The sequence below is a fragment of the Anastrepha ludens genome, chromosome 5, assembly GCF_028408465.1.
Source record: "Anastrepha ludens isolate Willacy chromosome 5, idAnaLude1.1, whole genome shotgun sequence".
NCBI lineage: Eukaryota > Metazoa > Arthropoda > Insecta > Diptera > Tephritidae > Anastrepha > Anastrepha ludens.
In genome coordinates, this window is record NC_071501.1 from 50,787,292 (window position 1) to 50,811,348 (window position 24,057).

The window sequence follows — 24,057 nt, forward strand, 5'->3', positions numbered from 1 at the left end:
GGCTAAAAGCGGCGGCGTCCGCGGGTCGGTAATTTAAGTTTTGGGAAAGGTGAAATGTAACAGGGGCCAAATCAGGTGAATACGGTGGTTGTTCGATGATATTTGTCGAGTTTTTGGTCAAAAAAGTTTTCACAATATGAGCCTTGTAAGACGGTGCGTTATCATGGTGCAAGATCCTAGAGCTTTCTTTCCAGAAATCGGGCCATATCCTACGCACATTCTCTCTTAACGTTCGCATTACTTCCAAATAATTTTTTTTTATTTACCGTAGAACCCTTTGGAACGAATTCCGAGTATTCAACACCGTGCTAATCAAAGAAAACGAGTAGGTTGACTTTCACTTTTGACCGACTTTGACGTGGTGTTTTGAGTTTCGGCTCATGTGGATAGCACCATTCAGCCGCCTGTTGACTGCTTTGCATGTCAAACTCATATATCCACGTCTCATCACCTGTTATGATGAGCTGGATATACGTTGGAGCCGAATTCACTTGCTCAACCATGTCTTTAGCCACCTTCTTCCGATGAATTTTTTGAAAGAAATTCAACTCTCGTGAGGCACGCTAAAGTCACGAGCTACTTCCTTCAAACTTAAATTATGGTTTTCCAGTCTTGACTTCCATTTCTTTGACTTTGTCGACGTTTTCGTCCGTTGAAGACGTTGACGACTTCCACGACTTCTCGGCCCTCTGCAAAAGCTTTATACCACTCGTAGACCCGTGTTGCTTGATAAAGCACACTCGCCAAAGGCGTTCTGCAACATTTTCAACGATTCGGCATACGAAATCCTGTTCAAAACACAAGTAGGTAAGTAGCGTCATCCAACTAAACCCGAACTTCGCCAACATCCAATTCTGCAATTTGCCACACAAAAAGAGCTCTCCATTGACTTTTAGTACGATACATAACACCAATTTTATTGCACTGCACTGTCTGTGGTAAATGCCAACGAGACACGAAGCAAATAGCAAGAAAGTGACGTCGGAGCTGCTGCTGTTCGTGGCGGTTGATTGTGCCGAAGTAAATAAAAAATAAAACTGCAATATAACACAGCGCAAAGCAATGATTACCAAACAAAAGTAAAATAAAATAAACTCAAGAAAATAAGCACAAAAAGTTACTACCAAATTTAACATTTACATTAGCAACAACTATTGTGCGCAACAATGACAATAATGATGCAGGTAAAAGCGACAAGGAATGCAAAATGAAACGAATACAAATATGAAATGAAAAATACCGTCAACGTAGGCCCCAAAACAAAAAACAAAAAAATATGAAAAAAACGTAAGCTAGCAACCACAACAAAAGAGTTGGCAGTCAGAAAACAACAATACCAACATAACATAGCACCAGCAACAATTGTACTAGCGACAACATTGGCGGCAATAAGAAACAAAAAGTAGCCAACAAGCGGAATCAGGCTACAACAACGACGACTAGCAGCTGGTAGCTCCAGCACCGGTTCCACCAGACACATACGTAAGCATACACATGTATGTACGAACTCAGCTGTTAACAACAGCAGCAGAGCTATGTACCAGTGCATAAAAGCAACAATAACAATAATACTAACTTAAGTCGGCAACAACATGAATAACAAAGTAAGTATGTATGTTAACACTCAAGTGGTAGAGCAAGTTAGCGCACTACGAGTATTCAGGTTGGAGACGACGACGACAAAAACTATGTCTTCGCGCCTGCTCACCCTCGCCTTTGTCTGCACTGGCCTTTGAAGCTGATGTGCAGTGGTGGTCGTTGTTTGTTTGGCACTTGCTTGGCACAACTTGACTGCTCGTTGTTCGTCGTGCTTATGGCTCAAAACGTAGTCATGGCTCAAAGCGATTTTCAGTGCTCGACGGACTCTTGGCGAATGTGGACGGTTTTGGGATTATCGGTAAAATCGTGTGGAGTAAAAGTGAAGTGAAAATAGCAATAACCCTAAGAGTTTATTTCGCATATTTTTGTTATTGCTTTCGCTGAAATGAGAAGTGAGTGTGCGCGTATGAGTATTACGGATATTGTTGTGCGATATTAGCGGTGAATGAACATATAAAAGTTTTGTGAAGCACAGGGATCGTAATATGCTCTATAATATGCAAAACAACAAAAACATAAGAAAAAGGAAAAATATTACTTTCAATGCAATACGTGTAGATATTTTTAGCTATGCGCATTGATTGTAGCTGTGAAACCAAGACTTTGGATGAGGCCGTGACTGCGTACCAGCGAATTTGAAGAGCACGACATGCCCGCCAACTCAATAACCGTAGTCGTGCTTTTCCTCTACTTCATTTTAAATTTGGAACAATTCATAGGAGGTTCAAGCTTAAAAAGAGCATCGATTTTATAGTGTTGGCGTTGATACGTGCTTCGTGCCGTCTGCCAATACACAATATTACTATGCACGCGTATACATAAATGAGTGTTCAATATATTGAAGAGCTTACTTCCTTATACAACTTAGAGCAAAATGCTTTGTGATTTCGCTGTACGCTTTTCTAATTTTATCTTACCTGGATAATGTAAAACTTAATTAATATTGAATTAAATACAATGAAATAAAATAATATTAAATTAAATTAAATAAATTAAATTAAATTAAATAAAAAACAATAAAATGAATTTAAATTCAATTGGCCCATTTAATTCAAATAAATAAAAATTAATTTCAATTTCTTATCGTTTCGTCGATGTCTCTTCTTCGTTCAATCATTTGAATGTTCGTAAAATACATATTGAACCGCTTGTTTGACGAATCTGCATGAAAAGGTAGCAGCCGAATTGAGTGAGAGCAGTTTTTGCTTTTTCGCTTTGTCAACCATACCGCAAAAAAAAAAAAAAACTCAAATATGCGTGCTCACCCCCGCTACTACCTAACACCCTCTCGAACTTCCTAAAACTTGAAAAGCAGCTGTTGAGTAGCTTTATTTAATTTTTCTGTACACAAATGAAGACACCAATTTTCTCTTTGTGCGTCTTTCCTGTTCGCTTGCCATGAGTGCAATTTTTACACATGTGTGTGTTTGTGTTAGTATTGGTTTACTTTGCGGGTCGTTGGTCCCTCGCTGCGCTTGCCCAGCTAGCAACCCAGCTTAGCTGAACGATGAACGCTGCGCTTGCGTGTTTGCAAACTTTTTTTAATATTTACTTCATTATGCTTGCATAACTTTTTTGATTTTTCCTTCAACATTTTTTCGTTGCAAAGACTTGCCATACCCCCTCAAAGTTATTCACTACAAAAATCAGCAAGTGCTTAAAAATATAATTAAAAAATCATAAAGTTGTGGTTTTTTATTTAGTTTCTTCGGCAACAAACAATCATTGCGTAAAAAATTGTGTCGGAAGTTGCGGTGAGAAGAAATTATAAGTAATAACGCGTTTTGGAAGTAAGACAAGAGAGAAAAACGAAATGAAATGAGTTAAGAATAGTTAGCTGCGGAAAATAAAAAGAAAACAAAAAAACTTAACAATTATGCAAATGAAAGGTGTACATACATAAGTACATACTTATACTTATGTACAAACATACATTTGTACATACTTATACTTATGTACAATCAATTACAAATAAAAAGTATAAAAGCAATAAAAAAATGAACACGAAAAAATATTCTAACGTGACTTTGAAAAGCTATTTATAGATTATGTGTGAAATCTAAAAAAAAAAGTAATGGCTTTTCGTACAGAAGTTGTAAATAATCATCGGCTTCAAAGTGCATATGCCCCTGCATTTATTTGCTATATCACCATAGAAAGTTTTTAGAAATCCGTAAAAATTGATTAGAGCTGAAAATCATCCAACCTTTGTTGTGAAATTTCGCACGGAACTCAAGCTAAACTGCTGCTGTATTGAAAGTAGTGCATGTCAATAAAGTGTTTTGAGTGAGTTATGGTAGTTGCTTTCTGGTATTTCTGCCTCAATCTAACGCCTTCATCGAATTCCTGAAGCCCTAATTACATCAACATTACTACCTTCACTTTCTTTCTGAACTTCGTGACAAGGTGGTTTGGTGGTGCTAAAACGCGGGCACGAAACACCAATTTATAGAAAAATATTTTTTATAATATTGGTAGCCCCTCGGCAGACAAGGGCAAACCTCCGAGTGTATTTTTACCAAAAAGAAAAAGCCCCTCCATTTGTGGAAAACATTAAGCCACACACCACAAAATAGGAGCAGCAACTCTGCCAAACAAGTGTGTAAGCGCCAATTATATACAGGGGCGAAAGGTATTTGCGAATGACTTGATAGTAAAACTAATCAGCTTTATTAGCTAACTTATTATAGGTATACCTATAAAATCAGTCAATAAAATTTCCATTAGCTCTTCCTCGATCCGGGTCCGGCAACGATTGCATGCCCAAATCAAATGCTTCTTATTCATAATGACCATAACGGTATTAATTGCAGCCTTCAGGGAAGAAATGGTGTTATGAGGATGCTTATTGGTTTCACGCTCAACTAGTGTCCATTCCCAGTAATCCAAAGGATTAAGGTCTAAATTCGGCTTTTTGGTATATTTTTTTATTGACATGTATTCAAGAATATTTGATGGGTAAACATGAATTTTTCTCGGTAAAAATATACGCACAAGCGAGCTTGGCAGACTCAGAGAGGCTGCAGATGGACTAAACTGATGTTACCTGCCATATCCGATCGACTGTCGCAAACCCTCCTGTCATTAAGCAGAGGGGAGTGCAGACGGCTGGTTGGACTGATGACGGGCCACTTTCTGTGGGCGAAGCACATGGAAAGAGTGGGCATCTCAGACAGTGTACTCTGCCCAGTTTGTGAAGAGAAGGATGAGACGGTTGAGTACTTTCTGATCTACTCAGATTTCTTCGGAGATCGGGTAGATTTAAAGAAAATTAAAAGGGAATCCAAGTAAAGTACAATGGACTCACTCAATGTCTGAGTGCTGCACTTGCTTGTTGTCTCGACAAAAAAAACAACATTACATCTTTCGAACTCAGTGGGTATGCTTGAAATATGTGATTTAAAATTAGTTTCACACTTCACTCCCAAGAGCTAAATATTTGCCATTGTTACAGTGGTCTTGCATTATTTGCGGTGATCATTTGCTGGTTCAAATTTATTTATTTTGCCATCCCACCCACTTTTCAAAGGTTAATGCAATATTAAAAATACATTTTTCATTTTTTGAACCTTCTATGATTTACCACATCATTACAGCCAAGTGCCTCAATAGATTCGCAATCAAAGTTGGCCAACGGGTATTTTACTGTAATTACAAAAGTTTTTTTTAGATGTGAAATTTTTGAAGAAAAATCATTGCGAAATTGAGCAATTTCGGTTGAACATAAGCGCGATTTGTTATGAAAAATGAATAACATGATTTTGGCCGTGTTGATGTGTTACTGTGTGTTGGTTTGTATTTACCGAACATCCCTTGATTAACCAAAGATGTAGTGATTGTATTGATTTGAATAACGGATGTAGAAAAAAATCAGAAATAATTTTAACAAACACAATTTATGCACACTAAAATTGAAGAAAATAATTTGGCACAGATTACCTTTGTATTTATCAGCCTATTTATTGTATACAAAGTGCTTTTTCAATGTCGATGATAAAAAATCGAACCTTCGGCCTATGAGATGCAAAACTATAGGCTAGGGCGGCCGCATAAAGTGTACCAATAAGAATTAAGTATTTAAACGATTCACCTACAATTCCATTTATTTGCATAAAGGGTTGTTCTAAAGACGCGTCTAGATGTTGTTTTGAAATAAAACTTTTAAAATAAAAAATGTAAAAATTTAAATTCTCTCACGTTTCACTATTTTTATTCAAAATACTGCTCTTAACAGTTGTATGTGAAAAATTACATCATTTAATTGTGCACCATGAGCAAGTCTGCAGGTAAAATCCGCCAAAGAGTCGATTCATGAATGCCTAATTGTTGAGAAGGTCGAGATTTCGATGTTGAAGGTAGTTCGGCAACTTCGAACGGACCAAAGCATTATATAAGACTTTTCTGGTGCATGGATCTTTAAATCACTAGCATAGCGTTGCAAAAAAGCTAAGTTGGCATATGCCTTCAGAATAATAGTTAATATAGATAATGAACGTAAAAGACGAATCAAAAATCGTTCCCACGATAGTCGGTTCTACGTAACCGGAACGACCCGGATTTATATCCGGCCGAGTGGAAGCCTAGATTTTCAAGTTTTCAGAGGATAATTTTGTACGAGACCATGTCAACTGCTTTTGAAAAATCGGTGTTTGCTGTGTCAACTTGAAACTTACTCTTAAACATTTACGGTTTTTAAGTAGATACTCCATCAATGTCTTTTTTCAAGAAGAATGGTAAAGATGACATACCACTGATAATATCCTGTTCAGATAACGACAACAAGCCAAAGTCTATGGTTTTGTGTCATAGTTGGTGTTTTCTGAGTCCACAACAAATTGGATTTGAAAAAGTCAGCAAAAAGGTTTACGGTGTCAGCCAAACTCTCTGAAAAAGTGCCATTAAATTTCACTCTGGTTGAAATCTTAGAACATCCCTTTTTCAAATTGATGTATTTCCAGAAATTTTTTGGGTTTCCTTTTAACTCTATTTCGCACCGAGACATATATTTATTACACAAAAATTTATATAATCTATGTATCTTTAAAGGCAATATTTGTAGTTTCCTCCCAGAGCTTAAAATATTTGTTTCTTCAGGATAATTTATGTATAGAGAGATTCCGGCTAAATATTTCAAACAACTTATGCAAGAACACTTCAAAACGTTTCGAAACATTTTTAGCATAGAAAGTTGACTTCCAATCCATTTCAGTAATTTGACAGTTGAAAGAGTCAAAATTAGTATTTTTGAAATTTTAATTATGCGCACGACAATTTCCACAAAAAAATCAAATTTTGTGCTATGCTTTCTTAAAGATCGATCATTTTCATAATAAGTTTCAATAATTTTAATGCGTTGTTTTATCGTGTAAAATTTCACAACCTCTTCTTCTTCTTAATTGGCGCGATAACCGGCGATTTTGCCCGAGTTAACCGGTGCCAGGTGGACACACCAAGTGAAGCCAAGCCTTTCTCCACCTGATATTTCCAACGCGAAGGAGGCCTTCCCCTTCCTCTGCTACCACCAGCTGGTACCGCATCAAATACTTTCAAAGCCGGAACGTTTGTATCAGACGACATGACTCAGCCAGCGTAGCCGCTGGATCTCTATGTCTATGTCGTCGTAAAGCTGATACAGCTCATCGTTCTATCGCCTGCGATATTCGCCGTTGCCAACGTGTAAATGTCCAAAAATCTTGCACAGAATCTAGATGGCCAGGACGATTCTTCTACATATGGTTCAAGCAGCTCACAACATCCGGGATTAGCCCAAGTATTCTCTGGGTAGCTTCTGAACACCCGTTCGGGAGTGAGCCAACGTGAGAAAGCGAAGCATCCCAGGATAGCTAGTTATGCGCTGGGTTTGAGACCCGCCACTTAAAAATCCTCCCCAATAAAAAGGTGTACAAAATTTTACAAATGCCTATTTAAAAAATCTTAAAGGTGACACAAAAAAGTTAGCGTTTAGAAATTACTCTCTACTGACATCTAGGCATCTCGTTTGAAAGGCCCTAACTAGATAATTATTTTGTAGGTATAAATTTCATCAGATAAGTATATTCTTAATGATCTCAAAAGCATAATTCACGAGTCATAGATTTTCACAGAGACTTTAAAATGCCAGATTCATACATGTCATACATACCTACGCACATGAATGACGACTACCTTTGTGAAACATTGCTAATTTTTTTCACTATTTATAATGCTTAATTTTCGCTAAAAATACGTAAATTTTTTTAGTATTTGTCATTGTTTTTATATGTTGATTTATATATGTATGTATGTCGCCACTGCATTCCAACTTATAAGTGTATGTATGTATAAATATGTGCATATTTTCTAATTTTTTGTGGCTCAAACGTGTTGTGAATTTGGAACGTCACCAAGCTCGCCACAAAAACATTTTTATTGCTCATTTGACAATAAATAATCCATCATTTAGAGGCCTTCTTTGGATGCAAATACAAATGCAACAAACAAAAAGACATATTTAGGTAGTATTTTTGCTGGTATGGAAAATGTAATGAACTATCTACTAAGCCCATAACTAGTCCAAGTTTATGTATTCCTTAAGGTCAGCCATGCTTAATATATGGGGAGAAATATTGCTCGTTTTATTCATACCTTTTGCAATTTCTTGAATTGAAGCTTTGATATAGACGTTATATGCAAATACATATTTTCAAGGCATTTTTATCGCACTGCAATTTTTGCTTTTTCTCAGACATAAACAAATTATGATACGAATAACACAAAATTAAAATAAAATATACTTTCTCAAATGCCTTTGGCTTTTTACCACAAAAAACTTAAAAAAAAAATGGATAACAAAAAGCTGATTATTGTGAAGCTACCGTCATAAAAATTATCACATTTTTACCGCAATAATAGGACAATTCACAGCACTAAAGTGAAATGATAAGGCGGCAACATTGCCATATATTTTTGGCACAGCTGTGACCAGTTTCTAATCCCATTAATGATAGAAAGTAACATATAAATAAAATTACACTAAACATGGAAAATTCAACCTTTTAAAGTAAAGCTAATAGAAGCAAGTTGTAGTTCTGCTATGCCTGCATTCGCTCCATATTTCAAACATTTTCTCATATTTATGAAAATTCGGGCATTTTCTCTTATTATTATAAAATCTGTAAACGAAGACAGTTTATATACATAGCTCTGCTAGGTATGGCTTGAATTGAATTTGAAGAGGTCGAGCCAAGGAGCACCAGGAGATTTGGTGGCTCCTAAAACACTCAGGCTAAAAAGCCCATTGTATTTAAAGCTCTGGAAAGGGGGTAGATAGTTAAGGAGGGAGGGAGAAAAGTATCAGAGAAAGAGATAGGAAAGAATAGAGACAGAGATAGAGATAGTTAGTCCTGTGAGAATTTTCCAGATTCTTTGGCGAATCTGTAAATATCCTCCAGTTTTAGAGAACGAATATTACTCATTCCCATGACATCGGAACCCAATACCCGTAGTCGCGCTCTAGCAAAGGCAGGACACTCACAGAGAAAGTGCTCAGTGCTATCCGCCTCCTCCAAGCAGGACAGGCATACCGGGTCCTCGATGATTCCAATGGTGGTCATATGCTGACCCCATGGGTTGTGTCCTGTAATGATGCCGACCATCAACCGAATGTCTTTCCTTCTAAGTTTTAGTAGAAAGTTTGACAGTTTTCTGTTCGGACTTGTCACAAAACACTTTGCAGTTCTGCAGCGTTCTAGACCGGACCATCGCTCTTTATGTAGATTGCCTACATAGTCGTTGATCCAGTTCTTGATTCCTGCGGGACTGATTCCGATTATTGGCTCTGGCCCTTGTGGGGGCACCGCTGATCCACGGTTGGCCAATTCGTCGGCAATTTCGTTTCCTTGAACACCGGAGTGTCCCGGAACCCATATAAGTACAAGCCTGTTTTGTCTTGCGACAGAATTAAGCTTCTTCTTACATTCTTGAACAATCTTCGAGGTTTGCTTCGCGTTCTCCAGGGCCTTTAATGCAGCCTGACTGTCACTGAAGACTCCAATCTGTTTCCCGCTCCATCTCCTCTCGATTATCCATTCGGCTACTTTTAGGATGGCAAAAACTTCTGTTTGAAAAACAGTTGCCATTCCCCCCATAGCATAGTGATACTTATTACTATCGTTTAAGTACCATCCGGCTCCAGACCCTATTTCAGTCTTGGACCCATCGGTAAAGAAAATATCCGTCAAACCTCCCTGCATGCATTCTGGATTGCTCCATTGCTCACGCAATGGAAATCTGACATCAAATTTCCTTCCGAACGAAACTGTGGGTATCAGGTCATCTTTAGGTGCCAAAAACAGTGGATACTGCTCCGACAGCAACTTAAAGATTTCTCTGTGTCCCGAAGTTCCATCTTCGTGCCAGAAACCATATTTATGGAGTCTACACATTGCTTTTATTGCTTCCTGTTGTATCTTAAGATCCAGGGGGAGCAAATTAAGCATAGCATTTAGGGCATCACCAGAGGTTGTACTCATGGCACCCGTGATGCATAAACATACACTTCTTTGCAGCCTGTATAGTTCCCGGATTGTGGACTTAACCATGCTCCGTCGCCACCAGACCACAGAAGCGTAAGTGATGATTGGTCTGATAAGTGCCGTGTATATCCATAGGACCACAGCAGGTTTCAGACCCCAAGTTTTGCCAAAGGCTCTACGGCATTGCTGAAAAATCTTCAATGCACGATTCACCTTCAGTGAAACGTGTGTCTCCCAGGTCAGCTTCTTATCCAAGATTACTCCTAGATATTTAACTTCGTTGGAAAGACCAAGTGTCACACCTTTCAGTGTTGGAAGACTGAGTCCATCCAATTTCCGTTTTCTCGTAAACAAGACTATGGTTGTTTTGTTCGGATTAACGGAAAGACCTTGTCTCATGCACCAATCATCGATTTTGTCAAGGATACTCTGTACTTTCGTGCAAAGCCTCCTTAAGGATTTATCCGATGTTAGCGCACAGACGTCGTCCGCATATGCTTGGACGTGAAAGCCGAGTTCCTGCATCTCCGCTAATAGGGAGTCTACGACGAAGCACCACAGCAGCGGAGAAAGAACACCCCCTTGGGGACATCCTTGCTTGGCCCTGACTGTGATTTGCTCGTCGTCGCTCCCACCAGCGGTTAACAGCCTCTCAGAGAGCATGGAGTATATCCATTTTATAATGGCTTGATTAACTCCGTGTCGTTCGGCAGAAGAACATATCGAGCCGAAAGTGGCATTATCAAAAGCCCCCTCAATGTCCACGAACACGCCCATTGTGTATTCGTCAGCTTCCAGCCCAGCTTCAATCTTGCTAACAAGATCGTGTAAGGCTGATTCACATGATTTTCCACTCTGGTAAGCGTGTTGATTTCTACTAAGTGGACTTCTCGGCAATACCCCCACTCGAATATGTTTCTCCACCACTCGTTCCAGACTTTTCAACATGAACGATGTCAAACTGATTGGTCTGAAACTTTTTGCTAGGGAATAGTCATCTTTTCCTGGTTTTGGAATAAATACTACTCTTACGCGTCGCCATTGGGATGGTATATAACCAAATGCAAGACAGGCTGTGAAGATCCTTTTCAGGGCCTCAATCAGCCTGTCTCCTCCTTTTTTAAGCATTACTGGATATATTCCGTCAGGTCCAGGGGACTTAAAGTTGTCAAAGGAAGATAAGGAAAACCTTATCGATTCCCTTGTCACTATCCGACTAGCAATATACCAGCTGTACCTAGAGGTTCCACCGTTGCCACCGTCATTGTTCATGCCACTCTCAGCTTCAGAGAGAGTTCTACTACCCGGAAAATGGGTTTCGAGTAGAGCATTAAACGTTTCCGATTTGGAAATGGTGTATGAACCATCAGGTTTTCGAATGGAATCCAGCCTTACTGAGCGGTCTAAATGAAGGACCTTACAAAGTCTCGCTGTTTCCCTCATTTCTTCGACGTTACTGCAGAAATTTCTATAGGATTCAAGTTTGGCTTGCCGTACTTTTTTCTTATATTCTCTCTGTGTAAGTCGATGATTGGCCCAGTCCTCTTCTGTTTTGGTCTTCAAGGCCTTATTAAGAAGTTTCCTGGACCGTACACGAAGCTTCGACAGTTCAGGGTTCCACCAAGGAACCGCTTTCCCCTGTCTGCTTTGCCTGAGTGGACACAGTTCCTCAAAGCAGTTGATTAAAGTACCTTCTAATTTCTTAGTAGCATCTTCAATCATTTCTGCTGATTTGAGTTTTTTCAGGTTTGGTAATCGCTCTGTTACAAGCTCACCATACCTGTCCCAGTCCACATTTCGAGGATTCCTACCGGAAGGTATTGATATTGTGTCAATTCCCAGTCGGAATTCGATAAGACGATGATCAGAAAGAGAGTCCTCTTCCAAAACTCGCCATCGGTTGATTTGATTTCCAACTGACCTATTGGTAAGTGTTAAATCAATCACCTCTTGTCTCCTTCTGGTCACAAAAGTTGGTTTGTTACCAGTGTTTTGGATGACCAAATCGGATGACAGGATAAAATCCAGTAACTTGAGACCTCTGGGGTTGCATTTGCTGCTTCCCCACACAATGTTCTGTGAATTTGCGTCACAGCCCACTATTAGCCCCAGATTATTGGATTCTGCGTACTTGACCACTTCTCTTAGCTCCCTCGAAGGAGGTGGCTGTACAGAGTCATAGGGTAGGTAGGCCGAAACTATGATAGCTTCGACACTGTTCCCACTTTTCCAGTACTTTATTTTTGCAGCAACGATATCTCCAGAGCATAGCTCTTTTAACATCGTGTGTTCGATCAACCTCGGCATGATAATACATGCCCGCGGTCTCACATTCCCTTCACAATGAAGTATTTGTCCCCACGACATAGCACTTAGACCACAGATACGCTTGTGACATACCCATGGTTCTTGTATAAGTATTATGTGTGGGTTTGTTTGCAGTTTTGCATGCCTACGGCACAAGAGAGCCGTAGACGCTTTGCTGTGCTGCAGATTAATCTGTGTAAATATTACTTCAGTCATGAGACTGAGTATATTTACGCTTTGTCCTCCACCTTATCCTGGACGCGGAACTGGATCCGCCCCAGATGTAGGTGAGGACGGCAACCGTACTTCGACTTAAGCACCTTGAGGGACCCAAGATCGATACCCAGTACCAGGTGGGAACCCGCCTCCGAAGTGGTAGCGGATTTCTGCCTGGTGCACGAGTATACTCTCCAGAGAGTCGTGTCAAGATCCTTATTCTGAACACGGATGCGTTTGAGGAGTTCTGCTGAATTACAGGAAGGACCCGGAATCCAGACACTCGCTCGTACCAGCCTTTCCTTGCTACTCTCAACAAGAATAAACTTGCTGTTTTCGCAGGCTGGAATCTTTGCTATAACTTTTTCTAGCCATTCTCGGGAAAAAGCATTGGAACAGTGCACCTTTACGATGCCGTCTACCACGCTTTTCCCCTCGAACGTCGGCGCGTCTTTCGACTCACCGATAGCTTTCCAAAGATAGCTGTCAAGATAGTCTTGTTGCCCTTTGGACAGTAGACCATCTTGTTTGTCGGTATGTATCTCCACCGTCATTGCCTTTGCTGCCATTCTCGCGAATGATTCGCCAGACGTTGACGGAAGAGTGTCATTCGACATTTGAGGTCCCTTAGCCTCTGCCTTGTCAGGCAAAGGTTTGTCTGCCTTGGATTGGGTCGAGGATGCAGGCATTTCCGAATTCCGTCTCTCGACTTTCCTCTTCTTTGCCTTTCTCCTCTTCCCGGTCGTTGGCACAGACCCCGTTTCGTTTCCGGAAGAGCGCAGCGCTACAGAGGAATCCTCTGTTCTGCCACGCTTTCCCGTTTCCGTTACAGGTGTCGAAGTTGACGGAGCTTGAGTCCTTGCCTTAGCTAGTGCTTCGGCTTGCCTCGCCTTCTGTCTCCTTCGTTTGATCTGCCTTGCGGTTAGACCAACACCTGCGTTCGAATCTCCAATAACTTCGGTCTTTTTACCGGTACTTACCTGATTCGCACCAGGTTTAACCGTTGTCAAAGACTTACTCGGTACCAGAGATCCGTCTGAGTCTACTGAGAGATTGTCCGCCATCTCCACATCCTCCACAACTTGTTCAGTTGCTTCAGATCGTTTCGACGGCGGTGTATCACTCACACTCACTCGGCTCTCCATTGGCATAGCCAATGTGCCATGTTTCACCACTAGTAGTTCGCTTCCTCCGGAACCCTGGGTGTCAGTTCCGGTCATAGGGGAGTGTGGGGTTCGGGCCTGCACATCCGATGCCCGAGCCGTCGATTGCTCGACGGGAGGATTTCCCAGAAGTGGGTTACCTCGTGCAGAAAGATCCTTGTTAAGCCTCCACATTGTAAGAAAATGCATTTTATACCTCCTGCCAGGTTGTCGGTACGGTACTCTCCACATAGTACTTGGGTGGCCACCAATTCCGCCGTTCCGCGGTTGAGTGGATACCCAATTCCTATATGGAGCTGCCCTCTTAGTTCGTGGTAAGTTAATCTCCATAGAATGGGGTTAACTCGCCACTTAAGCCTCATCCCCGCGGCAAGGAGACCGACATGACAAGGTAGGTATGGCTTACTAATGGGTCGAAATTAGAAGACGAGAATTGATGGGCCCAAATTCAAAAAATCGATTCCAATGGGTTTTTACCCAACAATCTTCCAGGTAGGAATAAATGCCGTTGAGATATGTGTGGGGGTACGTCTTCGCAGCAAAATAAGAGGAGCCCATATTTAAATACTTTTATCCAGTCAAGCGGCTTTGAAAGCCCTTCTACCAACTGTAATCACTTGGAAAATAGTAAATGTCGGTCTGAACCTTTTTAACGCGTTAGAGAACTTCAACACAGTATTACTAGGTTGGGTTTCTGGACATGAGGGATATGAAATAGCTGGGCTGATCATCTAGCTAAAAAAAGAACAACATGTCTCTACTTGGTCCTGAGTTTTTCGGTGGACTTACAAAAGACCACATTAACGAATTTCTCAGAAAGTGGGAGAAAAAGGAATTCGTTGAAGACTAGCGAAATTCTATCGGCCAGCAATAACCGTAACAATTCCTAACGCTGCACAGATGAATTTCTGATGAGAAAGGGAAAAGTACGTATAGGGTTTCAGAATGACGTATTCTCATATGAAGAAGAGTTTCCACGTAAAAAAAGCAATCTCGCATGTTCTCAAATAAAAAGTATTGCAGATATCAACTTAGATCAATTTGTGTGTCTTGAAGCTCAAAAATGCGTTTGATAGATTTGATATAAAAAAAGTTTTTCTAACAAATATGCACCGAAATGGAATATAAACGAAAACAAATATGTCGAACGGCACAAATGAAAGAGACCAAAAGTAGTTTGTTCGGCTAGTTGCTTCTGTATTGTAAGATTTGTTTGTAAATGTTCTTAGATACAAACCATCATTCATTGGGGCTGACTTAAAATTAATGGTTTTTGTCAAATAAATAAAAAAAAATACAATAATTTATTAAAAATATTTTGTAATATTTTCAAAATTAAGAAAAACATTTTTCTAATAGCGGTCGTCCGTCGGCAGGCAATGACAAACCTCCGAGTGTATTTCTGCTATGAAAAAGCTCCTCATAAAAATATTTGCCGTTCGGAGTCGGCTTAAAACTGTAGGTTCCTCCATTTGTGGAACAACATCAAGACGCACACCACAAATAGGAGGAGGAACTCGGCTAAACACCCAAAAAGGGTGTACGCGCCAATTAAATTTATATATATATAGTTTGCTCAGATAGTTGTTCACGTATTGTAAGCTTTGTTTGTAAATGTTCTTAGATACAAACCATTTTCGGGGCAATGACTTAAAATTAATTGTTTTTGTTAAATAATTTAAAAAATACAACAGTTTACTAAAAATATTTTGTAATATTTTTATATTATTGATGATTGTATGAAGCGAAATAGAAAAAAAAATCGAAAATTAAATAATTTGTTTACGACTTTTCCAAAATTAATAAATAATAAAAGTCAAATGTTTTAATATGCGCTACAAGTATGGATTAAATATTGTTTATTTGTGTATATACCAAGAAATGAAACCTAAAAAATTCGGAAAAAACTACATGCCTCTATACCAAATTTACGAAAAAGTGCATCTTTCTCATTTTTCATTGGCTATTAAATAAAAAAGAATACAAATTATTTTTTTTAAATACGGAAAAACAAATACGAAAAGTGCATTTTTTTATAGGAATTTCGTGGTTATAAAAGAAAAAGTGAATAAAAATGGAGTGTTTCATATTTTTTAACCGTAGAAAAATGTAGAGGAAACAAATTTGGATCACCCTAGTACTATATAAGCACATATTCGAGCTTATGGCAATATAATTCATTTTATAAAGATGCTTTTTATTAACTTTTTAGCCACGCTTTTAAGCACAGTAATAATATATTCTCACGTCCATCAAACACTTAAATTTGATATCTTTTATGACATACCTTAAATCAAATTGGTACCAAACGTTTAATCGCTAACAACACTCTAATGAAAACCAGTTTTTTATATTTTTATATTCATATTTCATACTAAATAGTTATTGCCCGGCGCATCGCTGCCGCAGAAAAACTAATTTTATTGGAAGAGTTATTTTGTTATGTTATGACATATAATAAGTACTCTTGTTGGAATTTAATGATTTTATTCAAGTGCTTTATTGTTGGTACTTCTGGAATGCGTGGAATCTTCTAATTTAGATTTTCCATTAAGAATTGTTGCCTCCATGACATTCAACGTCAGTTTCTTCACAGCGACTCTTGTTCCATTACATAATCGTGGTAGTCTAATGCTATGCTATTGTTATGCTAATGTTAAAAATAATGCTTCTCCATCTTCTTTATCTGTTATTATAGGTTTTGCCTTTTATACATTAAAGTTTACATACCTATACCCTATGATCAAAAAGTACCAGGAATGTTGAAATAAAACAAAACAGAGTTAAATTTTATGCAAATTTATTTGATCTCCTTCAAAATACGACCCATCTGAAGAAACACACATGTACCAACGTTTAACCTAGTCTTCCACGCATCCCTGGTAGGCCGACTAAGGGATGACCGTCAGCTCCTTCGACGCATTTTCTTTGATCTCCTCTATCGTTTGAAATCTCCTTTCTCGAAGTGGTAACTTCAACTCGGGAAACAAAAAGAAGTCGCGCGGGGCCATATCAGGTGAATACGGTGCTTGCACGATGATATTTACTTGGTGTTTGGTCAAATAATCCAGCACAATTTGGGTTCGGTGCAACGGAGCGTTATCATCATGCAAAATCCAAAAATTGTTTGCCAACATCTCCGGCCATTTGCGACATACAGCATCTCTCAAACGCTTCAAAACGGATAAATAATGGTGGCCAATTATGATCATCTCTTCGAGAGATAACACGGTCCGGTTTCGTTGCTTGTGTAGCACATAGCGCGGTCTTGTTGATAATAAACGTTGTCCAGATCAATACCATCCAATTTCGGCCATAAAAAATCGTTAATCAGCAGTCGATAGCGCAATCCAATTCAAAATAACGCCTGTAATTGGAAAACCATTTACATGAATGCAAAAATACTTTTTAATTTTTAGGGATATTACACATAAATTGTTGTACATTCCTGTATAATATAATGCATAAATCTCATATGGTTGTTGCGATTGATTTTCTGCGTAGGTATAACCACCATATATCCAACTTTCTGCCCACCGTTTTGGTGGTTTTCCTGGTCGCCTTCTTGCTTCTGGTATCCCATCTCGAACTAATTTTATCAACCGATTGCTAAGGGCTCGTGACACATGTTCGTTCTATGCTCGTCTTCTAGCTCTTAAGAATTTTACAATATCGGTCCCCCCTGTCTGTGCTCTTATCTCCTCGTTTCTTATATGGTCGAGTCTAACTATGGCCCTAAGGATATGCATTTCGGTAGTGCGCAGCAATTGTTATTTTTTCATATTCGTATTTTTCATATTCATATTTTCTGCACGGCCTTTTTTATAGTTTTGTAGATTTGTGTTTTATTTTCCATGTTCATATACTTGTTTTTCCACACGATTTCTCGCAGGTACCCTGATATCCGTGCACCGTTTGCGCATCTCTCTCGCACCTCTGTTATTATATCTCGATTGCTAGATACATCTACACCCAAATATTTCACTTGCATTACTTGTTCTATCATATGACAGTCAATCGCCAACTTGCATCTTTTAGGTTGTTTTGATATTACTAAAGATTTAGTTTTCCCAGTTGAAACTTCTATTTTGTATTTTTTGCAAGTTATAACAAAGCGATGCAAAAGCCTTTGTAGATTATCTTCGCAATCAGCTCCCAAAACAGAGTGGTCTGGTAACATATTATTGATATGTTTTCATTGTTCATTTTATATTCAGCCAATTCTTCATTTTGTAATCCAGTCTTACCTCTGAGATAATTTTATCCATAATAAGATTGAAAAGTTGTGGACTTAAGGAGTCACCTTGCCGTATTCTGTTAGCGCAATATAGTTTTAGTATATTTACCATTCTTTTTATTGAGCACGTAGTATTGAGATGGCTGATGTCTGACGCTGATTTATCGAGGTACCTTTCTTTCTTTTAATATTTGCAGTACATCCTCAAGTTTGGCTCGATCAAACGCTTTTTTAAGATCAACAAAACACATAAAAGTTGGATTATCGAACTCGATTGACTTTTCCATAATTTGTTGTAAAATAAATATACAATCCATTGTGAACCTGTTTTTACGAAAGCCTTGCTGCTCCTTTAGTTCTTGTAAGTAAAGACGGAGCTCCGACAACAAAATTTTAGTGAAAAGCTTTTGGACTGAGCTTATCAAGATTATACCGCGATAATTCTGTGGATCATCTTTCTTGCCTTTTTTAAAACTCTGTATTGTAACGCTTGATTTCCACTCCACTTTTTCATTTCTCAACGAAATGTTGAAGAGATGTGAAACGTCTTGATGAAGATACTCTTCGCTATATTTAAGCATTTCATTTGCAATACCGTCAGGACCAGGAGTTTTTCTATTCTTGAGCATTTTTATTGCAAATTCAACTTCCTTAGTAGTTATATTTACATCTCTAGATTCATAATCATAGAATGGAGCGCTCGCTATCATTGTGGTGTCATTTTTGCACAATTACTTAAGGTATGATTCGCATTTATTAATTTGTATTGGATGCATTTTTATTGTTTCATTCACTTCTATCTTCTGATTTCTTAACATTTTCCATACCTTTCTTTGTGCACCATACATATCACTTTCCATGGTATTTGTGAAACTTTCCCAATAATGCATGCCATGAAATTTGGAAAATCCGTGATATTAGTGTGCAGGTCGAAACTAAATGTTATTGAATTACATTCTTTTAGCACTTACTTTTTTTGTTGTGCTCCTTGTACTGATTCCCAATCAGTTCTCGGCAATATCAAGTCATTGTTATTGAATGGTGTCGAAATCATGCAATATTTAAAAATTGGTTTGTATGGGAAGAGCCACGTCGCCTTATTTTAAATTAACTTTACTATACCTATGTGCTACCGGTAATTGCAAGGAATAATTTGACGAAATTTCATTCCAATCCTAAGATTGGTTTGGCAGTTTTTAAAATACATACAAACACACAAATATTAATTTTTACGTAAACCAAAAAACCAAAAAGTTAAAAATAAATTATTGTAAATTCTAAAAATAAATTTACAAAAAACGTAATTTAAAAATAAACCAAATTAAATACATTTAACAAAGACCACTCAACTAAATATTTCACACCATAAATTTAAAGGCGATTTACTAGCTGTTGAAAAATGTGCCAAGCAAACTCTAAAAATATATTAAAAGCAGCCACAAAAAATATGTAGAATAGGACAGACAAAATTGTTAATTGAAATTAGTGGGGTTTCATCAAAAACAATACAAAGTTTCGTATTGTTAGGAACATCATTTGCCTAATATGTTCTGTGCGCTTTGCACGAATTCGTACTCGGTTTTTTCTTAGCTTATTATAGAATATTACGAGTCTTTTGTGTACACAAATACTCACATATCTGCGCGGATTACTGATGTACGTATGTACGTGTACTTGAAATACATACAAATGAAATTGAAATCGCGCACGTAGCCATTGCGGAGAAGCTCAGTGGATAATACAGCATTTACGTACATTAATTAAAACCCTGTTAGGTAACGGAAGACAACCTTAACGACTGTAGCTTTATTAATAAATCAAATACAAAGCGACCAGAGCCAACTGACCGACAAAATGTATGAATGAACGAATGACTTCACTTATTCGCTGAGTACTCACGTAGCTGTCTAGCTGACGTATTATACACGAATGTGACCTTCTTTGACTGTGAATTTGAGGTAATATGCGTGAAGTTCCTAAATTACGATAGAAGAAGGAAAAGAAAAAAATGATTATGAAGCAAATGCATAAAAAAATATTAAATTTTAAATTAAAATCAGGTCAAATAAAGTAAAATTAAATTAAATTAAATCATATTGTATAAAAAATAAAAAAAAATTAATTAAATAAAATTACACCTTATCCAACAGTACTTTAGAAAGCAAGAATTGGATTTTATAAATTTTCAAATATAAAGGGTTTTCCAATAAGAGGTGTTATTTTGATAAAAGATCGATGGTTTCGTTGCTTGTGTGGCACGTAGCGCCGTCTTGTTGAAAATAAACGTTGTCCAGATCAATACCATCCAATTGCGGCTATAGAAAATCGTTAATCATCTCCCGATAGCGCAATCCATTCACCGTAACTGTTGCTCCAGTAAGATCCAATGACTCCACCGGACCATAAACCGCACCAAACAGTCACACGTTGGGGATAGAGAGGCTTTTCAACAATAACTCTTGAATTTTCTGAGCCCCAGATCCGACAACTTTGCTTGTTGACGAATCCACCGAGGTGGAAATTGGCCTCATCGCTCAAGATGATTTTTCGATGGAATTCCGGATCATTTTCATGCATTTCGACGAGCCAATCACCAAAGACACGACGTTGTTGATGATTGGCCGGCTTGAGTTCTTGTGTTAACTGGACTTTATAAGCCTTAAGACCCTAATCTTTATGCAAAATACGACGCAATAACGTATGTGGAATGCCTAATTCCAAAGCACGTCGAGGAATAGACAAACCTGGGTTTTCTTCAACACTTTCGGCTACAACAGCAATATTTTCGGCTGTTCTGAAGCGACGCACGGGTTTTATTCTTCACATCACTAACTTGTCCCTACAACTCGAATTTTTCCACCAATTTCTGTATTGCGGTCTGACAAGGTGCTTCATGAGGACCCAAAAATGATCGAGTTTTACCAACCGTCTCTGCCAAATTTTCACCATTTTTTTAGTGAATTTTAATAATTTCAATGCATTGTTAAGGCGTGTATCGTTCCATCTTTATTAATGGCGTAGTTTCTACTTGTCAAATATCAAAAAACGACAGCTTTAAAAGTGACATCTACTACGGGCTATTCAAAATAACTCCTTTTATTCGAAAAGCCTTTACTTTTAAATTCAACAAATGTACTTCTAAATTATATTTCAAATCTCTATATTTAATTAATTAATTTAATTTCTTTAAATTAGTTTACTAACATTATTTTTACAAAAATGATCTGATTGTATTAAATTATTTAACCAATTTCACTATCTGACATATTATCAAGTGCAAGAGCATGAGTGGTGCCACGCCCTCTTATTTTAAATAAATTTTACTACGCCTGTTTCCTTCCGCCTACCCTTCGCCTCCAAATACATAGCAGTGGTAACACAAAGACCCTAGAGGTTTAAGTGAGCTCTTTTTACAGAACAGATAGCACTACCTAAATTCTACCCTATATTCTTCCGGTAATTCCAAGCAATAATTTAACGAAGCTTTTAAAATACCTACAAACATACATATAAGATTTATGCTTCATGAAAAACAAAAAAAAATAAATAAAATTGTAAAAATAAGTTTACGAATAGTGGATAGTGGATGGAATGCTAGTTTACACTAACACGTTCGGAATTTAGGATTCTTTAAATACGAGTAAACAATATTTTTTTAGTAACAGGGCAGCTAATACCCGTATTTGTCGCCTATGATCCTTCTTTTACCGACGAAACTATCCAATAAACAAGTCAGTTGTTCACTAATCCGCGTAGCACCTGCCTGCACACCACAATTTTAATCAGAATTAACTGCTCCACTAATCACGAAACTTAAATTAATTGTTAAGAAAAGTAAAATCTACAGAACGAAAAAAGTATAAGACCATTGTTATTATAATAATAATAATTTGGCGCGTACACTTCTGTTAGGTGTTTGGCCGAGCTCCTCCTCCTATTTGTGGTGTGCGTCTTGATGTTGTTCCACAAATGGAGGGACCTACAGTTTCAAGCCGACTCCGAACGGCAGATATTTTTATGAGGAGCTTTTTCATGGTAGAAATACACTCGGAGGTTTGCCATTGCCTGCCGAGGGGCGACCGCTATTAGAAAAATGTTTTTATTAATTTTGCTTTCACCGAGACTCGAACCAACGACCTCTCTGTGAATTCCGAATGGCAATCACGCACCAACCCATTCGGCTACGGCGGCCATTGTTATTATATGTATGTAAAATAAATAAATATAATTGTCGGGGTTAGTTTATAATTCGGAGCATAGTAATTTTGTTGGATTCTCCTTGGATTGCAACTTTTTGAAGTCGTCGATGCATCGATATCATTGGGCTTTTTGTAATATTGTGACACATTTTGATCATCCGACATTAATCGCACTTCTAAGGCTTTTAGCGCTATCAAACTGTCTTCCACATTTGAAAACTGATTACTATCCTCTATCTGACATATTATCAACTGAAGAGTAGCATTGTCTCGCAATCGATTGTCTTAGCGAAGAATAGTTCGTCTTTGGCGCCTCTTAATTCTCCGTACCGCAAGGGCTTCTGGCCAACAAATGGTTGCGTAGCACTCAGAATTGCCTGTTTCAAATTTCTCTAGTGATACATTTGCGGCAAATAGGCGGCAATTTGCAATGAGGTGCTTATATTGGATTAAGCTCGTCTGTAAACACGCATACTATCCACTGCTGTTTTGCGTCCAGCTCTTATGCATAAATCCAAGACTTGTCATCTGCCTCAAGTCATAGACGTGGTTTTAACCCTACAGCTGACTTTCTTCAACATTTCTTTAGACGAAACGGCACGAGTCTTTTTTTGGGCAAGTGTTAACTTATGTGGTAACAACGAGAACAAATCTTGGCAACCTAATGTTCGTGGATGTGTGCTGGTCCACTTATTCCTGAAGATGTCGCTATCTCGCTGAAACTCGTTGTACCAGCGTTTCACAGCTGCTAAGTGTGGTGGTTCAACGCCAAAGTCGAAGTAAGCTGAACATTGCACTCCTGTCTCGATTTTCACGAGCTAATTAAATCTTTTGGATAAGATGAAGTTTTCAACTCGCTGAAAAAAAAAACAAAAAACTAATAAAGCTCTTAATTGAAAATGGTCTTGCATATACCAGACTAGAAAGTACAAGATTTCTCGATAAAAATAATCAATTACTGCTCATCACACTTAGTGTTGCAAAGTCGTCCTCTTTAATTAGGCCCTCTAGTAATTGCTGCAACCTTTGTTCAACAACACCCGATCGAATCATGTCTGGAACTTGTATGTATGTTTGACTTCACATGCGCCTTTATTTTTTCTCATAATATTTTAATGGGGTTGAGCAAATGATAATAAGTCCTCAGAGACCATAAAGTGGCTTTCTGGTTTATCTCGTCTAGCTTCGAATGACATTTCGCGAAGAACCCAATGTGCCTGTCGTGCTTGGAGGAGGTGGATAGCACTGAGCACTTTCTCTGTGAGTGTCCTGCCTTTGCTAGAGCACGGCTACGACTTTTGGGTTCCGATGTCAGGAGAATGAGTAATATTCGTTCTCTAAAACTGGAGGGCATTTACAGATTGGCCAAAGAATCTGGAAAATTCTCACAGGACAAACTATCTCTATATCTGTCTCTATTCTTTTTTCTCTCTTTCTCTTATACTTTTCTCTTTCCCTCCTTGACTATCGACCCTCTTTCCAGAGCTGTAAATATAATGGGCTTTTTAGCCTGAGTGTTTTAGGAGCCACCAAATCTTCTGGTGCTCCTTGGCTCGACCTTTTCAAATTTCAATTTCAACATATGTTGCTTTCTAAAATAAATTTGAAAGTTCGATAATTTGACGCCTTCGCAAGATTATTTGACTAATCTAAAATAAACAAAAAATATGATACTTTGCAAAGACTGATTGACAGTTTCTAAAATAAAATTGATGTTTTTGAAAGTATTGGTGAAAAAGGTGTAAACGGGATATGACGATTATTTTTAATCGATAAATAGTTTTCTGTCACTAAGAATAACTGGTTAAGGCTTTCTGAATCAT

At 38.2% G+C, this 24,057-nt stretch overlaps 1 protein-coding gene across 4 annotated transcripts in view; it reads left to right on the forward strand.

Annotated features, from left to right (window-relative positions):
* Positions 1–1,821: 1,821 nt before the first annotated feature.
* LOC128865277 (dual oxidase) overlaps positions 1,822–24,057 on the forward strand; it is an 80,444-nt gene continuing 58,208 nt past the window's right edge. For 3 of the 4 annotated variants that reach the window (XM_054105441.1, XM_054105439.1, XM_054105438.1), the window contains exon 1: positions 1,835–1,991. The gene's annotated coding sequence lies outside the window, so the exon portion shown is untranslated. Of the gene's footprint in view, positions 1,992–24,057 lie in introns of all 4 variants that reach the window. The other variant, XM_054105442.1, reaches the window with a different exon arrangement.